Below are 7,227 nucleotides of genomic sequence, written 5' to 3'. Positions count from 1 at the left end.
CACAGTGTGTTCAGGAAACATTCCTCTCCATTTAGGCTACAGATACACCCCGATGTTCCCTTCATTTGAACAGGGGCCATTTTATTAAAACTATTGGTGAGACACAGGCACCATCCAAAATCAACAAAGCGGTTAATAAGAGTAATACTTGTCACTGATCTAGGCCTGCATTTTCAAAAGCCCTGCCTCCCATTTCTGTGCACAATTTATGCCCCCCAAATTTTCACCCACTTTTTTTTTCCAGTTGCAAACAGGAGGCTAGACTCATAGACTTTAAGGCCAGAAGGGACCAGCATGATCATTTAGTCTGACCTCCTGCACACTGCAGGCCACAGAACCTCACCCACCCACTCCTGTAATAGACCCCTGAACTCTGGCTGAGTTACTAAAGTCCTCAAATTATGGTTTAAAGACCTCAAGTTACAGAGAATCCACCATTTATACTAATTTAAACCTGCAAATGACCCATACCCCATGCTGCAAAAGAAGGGAAAAAAACAACCCCAGGCTCTTTTCCAATTTGACCTGGGAGAAAATTCCTTCCTACCACTAAATATGGAGATCAGTTAGACCCTGAGCATGTGGGTAAGACCCACCAGGCAGAGACCTGGGAAAGAATTATCTGTTGTAACTCAGAGCCCTCCTCATCTAGTGTCCCATCACCTGCCATGTTAGAGTGAGGCTTAACTGAAAATGTAGCCCATAGTGCCTGTGATTCTATAGGCTCGTAAAGCAATGTATCCAACTTCAGAACAACTCTCTATGGCTGGTACATTTCATTCCCCCCAGTTTTACAGATGGTAAAGGTTAGCAGACTTGCCCAGGGTCACACAGGGAGTCTGTGACAAAACCAGGAAGAGAAGGTGGTATAATGTTATGAACGTTGCTCACCTGGAATCTGATCCAGCTCCAGTTGATTTCAAGAGCTTTTGATCAGACCCCCAGTTACATTGTTTCCAGCCATTTCCATCATCAATCATCATCATTTATTTGTACTGTGGTAGCACCTAGGAACCCCAGTGAAAGACCAGCCCCCACCCCTACCTTTGTTCTAGGTGCTATACAAACTCAGAACAAAAAGGTGTCCATACTTTGCTTGACTCTTAGCTTATGAATCCAGTGGCCCCTTCTTGTACTACTAATTGTTTTTTTGGTGCCTAAGAATGACAAACAACTTCCCAGCAAAGATATTTTCTTGCTGGTAGGCAAATAAATTCACTGAGATGGAAGAGTCTTGGTTTCCCCTTGACCTCAAACTAAAACAAAGTTGGGAAATATTCCCCTGTGCCTGGCAAAGCATAAAGTATAGCAATTTAGGGGGGGGGGTGCGGGTGAGGAAGCTGAGAGAGAAGTAGAGAGACAGTGCCACATGCAGTGGGTGATTTGCAGGGACTTCTGTTTTACATGGAGTTGAATGAGCTCTCTAGGACTTCTGCTGGAATTCTACAGCACTGCTACACTATTCCAAGGACTGTTATTAAACCCCTAGAACAGACAATTGAACCAAAGTTTATTGCTTGCTGTTATAATAAATATAGCCATTGCAATGCGGTGATTGGGAATGTTTACAGTGTGTAATTCTTGGCTAAACAGAAAATGGATTTTTGGGGAGGCCATGTGGCACAGGACATTGCATTGTTTGAAGACAGAGCACAGGATAAAGCAATGGTTCTCAAACTAGGGCTGCCGCTTGTTCAGGGAAAGCCCCTGGCAGGCTCGGCCGTTTTGTTTACCTGCCATGTCCATAGGTTCAGCCGATCACAGCTCCCACTGGCTGCAGTTCGCCGCTCCAGGCCGATGGGGGCTGCGGGAAGCGGCGGCCAGCACGTCTCTCTGCCCGCGCCGCTTCCTGCAGCCCCCATTGGCCTGGAGCAGTGAACTGCGGCCAGTGGGAGCCGCGACTGGCTGAACCTACGGATGCGGCAGGTCAACAAACTGGCCTGGCCTGCCAGGGGCTTTCCCTGAACAAGCAGCACCCCTAGTTTGAGAACCACTGCTTTAGAACTAATCCAAGCTAAGCAGCTTGAGGATCCCTTGCTCATGCTTACAAGTATTGCCCTCTCCAAATTCCAAGCAGCGTAGTGATACAGTTCCTGCTGGTTAGGGATTTGTATTCTCTTCCCCCCCAGAGTTCAAACTAATGGGAAAAGTGTTTATGTCCATGCCCTCTTCATGGATGATGAGGAGGAGCAATTAACAAAGTCTGTGTCCTTTGATGCTTCACAGTGTCTCATTTGGTTTCATTTGTGTGGAAGACCAGCACTTCACATTAATTAATGCTTCTTTCCTGTTTGGTGAATCACACAGTTACAGAGGTTTACAATGCAAACACTCAATACAACTTTATACCATGGGGTACAGACGTTATAAATGAGATCAATATGTGCAGCATCTTACAAGGATGTCATAAAGTCTAAACACTAGACATTCTCTTATAAACTTAGCATCTATTTTAACAATATGAACACACAGGTGAGCCAGATTGGTTTCCAGCTCTGCATTTGTCAGCGTTCAGTGAGGCCTAGGAGCCTTGGCATGAGTTGGCACCTGGTCTTCCAGCATCACAAATGGTAAATGTATTAATTCATTGCACACACACTTAGACCTACTGACCAATATTTTTTGTGCTGAACACAAATATTGGGTATGTACTAAATCTGGACTATGGTGTGTGTGTATATATATACACACACAAACACACCCCCATATATGTGACTATTAGAAGAGGATCCCACAACTCAAAGGAAGGTGAATTAATATAGAGTCTAAGTTCTACATGCGGATGCCCAGATGAATATTTAGGCTATTTTGTTTACCTACATGGTAATCTGAGCAGCCCGGTGTATATAATACTTCCTTGCTATCACAGGGTAAGCCCAATTTTCAAATGTGGGTGTATTAATATAGGATTTTGTGATAGGTAAATATATGGGACTAGGGCATTGACATTGCACTATGCTTGATAGATAAAGAGAAATATCTCTTTTTATGAGCTGATTGAAAGCCCACTGAAATCAGTGGGAGTCATTCAATAGACTTCAATGGGGTTTGGATCAGGTCCTTAATTAAATGAAACTGCTGCATGCCAGTTGCCTTTCAGGCAGCAGTGCAGATTCAAGCCTATGCTGCCTAATAGGCATACGGCCAGACAAATACCAAGGAGTCCCATTTTGTGTTATGAACCCACAGTTCTCTGACATCAACAGCCACTGCAAGTGCCCTCCAGGTCAATAGCGATTTTGTTTTTGCGCAAAGCCAAAGGCTTTAAAAGCAAACAACTTCCCACAAGTAGCCTGCATTTTGCTCAGCAGAAGTAACTTGTACTTGGCAGGTTTATGGTCTAGCTCTCTATCTCTGCACCTGCCAATAATCTGGCTAATGCATTTTAATCCTTAATTAGATTTTTCACGTCTCTTCCATTTAGCCAGACTCTTCCTGCCTGAAAAGGGGATTGTTTCAAGGATCGGGTTTTTTTGTTTTGTTTTGGTCTTTTTTGGGCTGGGGGTGGGAAGGAGATAACACTGTACTGCACATTCAGAGTGGTCTAGGCACTATAATGAAAGGTTTTTGGTGCTTTCACTGCCCTCCTGCCACAATCCCTTATAACAGAGAGAAAGAGAGAGACAGACTCAGTGATTTGCCAACTAGTTCAGCACCTATGGAGAGAGAAAATAGTGATATGACTTAGGATATTTTAGCATTTCAAATGACATGCTTACCAGCATTTTTCTAATCAGGGTCTTTTCATTCATTCTTTCTTTCTGGCTTTCAACAGCAGATGCATCTGCCTTCAAACCTTGAATAAAAACCTGCCTGATTTTATCCTAGCCCCACTTCCAATTCCCACCCAAATACTTTCATTTCCTCAACGTCATTTAGGACTTGAACTCCAGAAAGGATGCAAAAGCTCCTTACTCAAGAGTAACTGCTAGTTTTCCCTTCATTTGTTTGGTAATAGGAATGGGTCTGAGCTGCAAAGTGGGGATCAACTTTTCTCTAAGCTATGGATTATTCTTTATATAGCTTGGTATCAGTATCTGACTGATAGTTTTAAGAGTATGTTCACTGTGCTGGTAGGACCCCATACGGGAGAACGCAGGTGGAATTGTATGGGTGAAATCCTAGCCCCATTGAAGTCAATAGCAAAACTCTCATTGACTTCAGTGAAACCAGGATTTCACCCATACAATTTAACAGAGGGTGATATACAGAATTTTAAAACATTTTAAGCCTTGTCGACACTGTGGAGTTGCCCCAACTTCAACCATCAGTGGTCAGCCAGTGGGGCAGTTGTACCAGTGCAAATCCTTACTGTAGACAGACAAAGTTGATGTAAGATGCAGTTTGCATTAGTGAGTCTTACCCATGCCTTAAACAGGGATAAACTGCAGCAGTGCAAGTCATGCCTTAAATCAGCTTTGCCTGTCTACACTAAGGAGTAAGGCTCAGATTTTGAAAGTAAGTTAGGCATTGCTGCAGTCAATGTTGTAATGCCTAACTGATTTAGGAGCCTAAATCTCATTTTCATCAGGAATTTTGATTTCTAAGTGCCTAAATGCTTTTGAAAATGAGATTTAGGCTCCTAAATCAGTAAGTGTTCCAATGTTGAGCACAGCAGTGCCTAAATAGTTTTACAATCTGGGTCAAAGGTACTACTTGGCATGAGTAAGGGTATCAGAGTCTGGGCTTAATTGAACACAGAAGGATCCAGCTAAGGAATAGTTTCAGTTTTGGGCCATGGGTTGGGTCAGTCCAGATGAGTTCTGGTCTCTACCAGTTCATCTCTTCCCTAGTGCTAATAAAGTCCTGCTACACTAACATAAAGCCCACAGAGCAGTCTTTAAAAAGAAAGAAAGAAATCAAGCTAAATCAACTCTCAAATTCCCATGTAAGCTGTGTTTAAGAGTGGAAAATTTCTTTTACCTATTCTTTGGGTGGTACAAAAATCTAAAATTCCTATAACCCTGCTTCTCCTGGCCAAGTCAAACAAGGATATTGTCCTTTTAATGTCTTAAAGGCTCTGTTTTCTTGTAATGCCAAATGCAATATTTTTTTGAAAACACTACACCAGAAGTTTCCCAGCTGAGAAAACAGGCTGGTGAAAAATGGTTTCAGAAAATGAAATAAACCATGCAAAAGCTGTTCAGGGTGTGTGTATGAAATGAACATCTGGATTTGGGTTGTTAAATTACCTCCTTTTCTTCTTCTTCTTTTTTTTTTTTCCTTCTTTTTCTCACAGCTGTTCAAAAGAGTCCTGAGGGCAAAGAGACAGGTCAATGGACTGGATTGCACCTCTTTCTTTCTTTTTTTTTTTTCTTCAAACCTCTTTGCACCTAGGCAAGAAATCCAGGCCACATGTGTGTTTAATAAGTAGGCACAAACACAAGAGAGAGAACAAAAATTCTCTCAATTCCTGTTGGTTCTTTGCAACGACAGCAAAGGAAAAATAAACTCCGGATTTCAAATTTTCTTTTTAAAAAATAAAAACGTATGGTTCTAATAAAAGATTCCATTTGAAACCTGATGGATTTTTATCAAGAACTATACAGAGCATATATTTCTCACCACTTCTTTAAAGGGATATAGCAGGGGATTATTCCATTACAGAGTGAAGAAAGAGCAAAACGAAAAATGTTCTAGGTTCGCTGAACTGTGTCTTCCACTAGCGCTATAAAAATATGTTTGTATTTAATGGGCCTGCGTTTAATTTCAGGTTGTAGCTTCCCCAATTCAAGTGGTGTGGAATCCAAATAGAGCAATAAAACATTTCCTCCACGAGAAAGGGAATCATTATTCTTTTTCTGCTAATATAATGTCTCCTGGTGGCCAAAACAATAGCCAGTAGTGGTGTGTCTTCCAGGTGGGCAAGCTTAGCCCAGCTCATGTTGGTACTGCATTAGGATGCTCCAATCTGCTTCGCCGCTTTGACAGGCTGTGTGAGACCTGGTTCTAGTTTTGGCTGCAGTAATGGATGGACAAGCAGTGAATCCCCGCCACTGGTTGCGGGAGGTTAAAACAGCCCCGATTCCATTGACATCGCTTGTATGGAAAGGCTCTGTCCACTTTAAAGTGTCGCCACCAGTTGAGCATTGGCATTGTACACACTCCCAGACACACACACATAAAAAGATCAATACATTCCAGGGTCACCCACCCACAGCAAACCTAAACAGACATTGCCAATTAGCAGTGCATCTCCCTTGCTGGAAATAATGTATGAAAGCCACATACTGTTCACACCAACAAAGCTTGGAGGGTGGTCTATTACTTAGAATGGGTGACTAGGACTCAGGATCTGGGGGAGGGGATAAAGGTCTCTTCCCACCTCTGCCACTGACACACTGTGTGACCTTTGAGGAGCTGCTTAGGTTTAATTTTCAGTCATGTGTACATTAGCTTTGGCTTTACAAGGTGCAGCCACCGCAATACTTGTGCATGTAACTGTAGGGTTCTGTAAGATGCAACAAGTATGTACTCATTTTCACACGTTTAACCATTGAATCAGACCTTAAAGTTTAGTACTTAACTGCTCTGTGCATCAAAGGTACCCTCTGTACAATGAGTATAGGAATTAGAGGTGGCCTGAGGAGCTAGTGTTAGGATCTAGAGCCTGATTAGTCTAAACCCTTTTCAGTTTTGGGTCTAATCAAACCTAAAATCATGCTGGTGGGTTCAGATCCAGGGATTCAAACTTGACCACCCCAACCAACGCCCCCAAAAATATATGGATGAGGGTTGGGCCCATCATTAATAACTAACAGTTATATATATATCAGAGGAGAGTGGGCAGGAAAGGAGGTTGTTGTGTGACTTAGCTCATGTTTGTAAAGTGCTTGGAGATAATTGGAGGAGAGGTGCTGTAGGAGGGCAGAAAATTATTAAAGCTTGCATTTGACTCAAGACCCTCAATGGGCTGTAGGCACTAGGTTTGCCAGGTGAGTCAGAGAGGTATTCTGCAGGCTTAGCTAAGTTTTCTCAGCCGGCAGTTGCTCTCACAGATATTACAGTTCTAATTGATTCTTGGAGAGCACATGATGGACATCCCAAAGTCATAAGTTGCATGTACCTACTCTTCCAGGTAAAAGCCTGAATTCCTCATAGTGGCCCTAACACTCGGATTTGATTCTGCTGATTTCACCACAGGAAGAGGAGCATGGTTTTAGATGCAAAAGGAAAGGAGGGGGGATTTTAATCAGTGGATGCAGAGTGGGAGAATGCCCTTAGATT

This window comes from Mauremys reevesii, linkage group 13 (assembly GCF_016161935.1).
Source record: "Mauremys reevesii isolate NIE-2019 linkage group 13, ASM1616193v1, whole genome shotgun sequence".
Classification (NCBI taxonomy): domain Eukaryota; kingdom Metazoa; phylum Chordata; order Testudines; family Geoemydidae; genus Mauremys; species Mauremys reevesii.
The sequence above is the reverse complement of the archived record's forward strand: the minus strand, read 5'-3'. Positions refer to the sequence as shown.